The sequence below is a fragment of the Toxoplasma gondii genome (genome assembly GCF_000006565.2).
Source record: "Toxoplasma gondii ME49 unplaced genomic scaffold asmbl.275, whole genome shotgun sequence".
Taxonomy (NCBI): domain Eukaryota; phylum Apicomplexa; class Conoidasida; order Eucoccidiorida; family Sarcocystidae; genus Toxoplasma; species Toxoplasma gondii.
The window spans coordinates 1-1,117 of NW_017383063.1; the positions used below are offsets into that span (position 1 = coordinate 1).

The 1,117-nt window shown below is 42.3% G+C and overlaps 1 non-coding gene across 1 annotated transcript; it reads left to right on the forward strand.

Moving 5' to 3' along the window:
• Positions 1–828: 828 nt before the first annotated feature.
• On the forward strand, positions 829–1,117 carry TGME49_458220 (the record flags this gene model as incomplete). The annotated part of the gene is made up of 1 exon (XR_001974166.1): positions 829–1,117. It is a non-coding gene; the product is annotated as an 18S ribosomal RNA (ribosomal RNA).

The following is a 1,117-nucleotide window of genomic DNA, read 5'->3' on the forward strand; positions in this document are numbered from 1 at the left end:
AAGTAATATCGTGCGCCAGATGACTGATCAGTGCACGATATAACAGACATTTGACTACGTGAGGTTATGAATTTGTTTTACCTCTACGCGAGAAAAACAAAATCAAATCTCACCGCTTGTTTTCCCATCGCTGGCTTGTTGTTTTTCGGCAAGCCAATTGGGGAGACCCCGTAAACGTGCTAAACCTTTGATTGGTTATGGCAGCGGGGTCAAGGAACGGGCATTGTCTCCGTCGGTAAATCAAGGTGTTGTATGGTTATGACCTTCAAAAAAGTTGAAGAAGATCTCTTGTTCTCCTTCGGGGGTTTTGAGTAGATTTGGAAGTTGTTTAAGTGTGCGACTGTTTGAAAACGCAACAAATTTTTGTTGTTTTTTTAAAGAGCGCACAAGGTTCGGGATTCGTCCACTTCGAAGTATCACGAAGAGCTTTTCAATTTGTTTATAAATAAACAGATTGAAATGCTGTTAAGTGCATACTGTAATAAGAGGTGGATGGGTTGATACCCCGAATGTGTCCAAGGTGGACAAGCTTTGTTGATTTGTAGCATCAACGACCATGATTCCTGATGAATCGATTCAGGATGAAGGCGTTGTTGTTTCAAATAGCTCAAGAGTATCATCAGAAACTGGTGTTGCTGTTAAGGCTCACCAGGCGACCAAAAAACGTCGCGTTTTGATGTAGAACCTTGAGTGAGGCAGGCTTACACTTCTGTTTATGCCATAAAACACGAAAGAGGCCGGAAAATAGACGGTTGATTGAGTGTTTTTTTGGTGTTTTCGAGGTGGTCTGTCTCAGGAACATATTAACCTGGTTGATCCTGCCAGTAGTCATATGCTTGTCTTAAAGATTAAGCCATGCATGTCTAAGTATAAGCTTTTATACGGCTAAACTGCGAATGGCTCATTAAAACAGTTATAGTTTATTTGATGGTCTTTACTACATGGATAACCGTGGTAATTCTATGGCTAATACATGCGCACATGCCTCTTCCCCTGGAAGGGCAGTGTTTATTAGATACAGAACCAACCCACCTTCCGGTGGTCCTCAGGTGATTCATAGTAACCGAACGGATCGCGTTGACTTCGGTCTGCGACGGATCATTCAAGTTTCTGACCT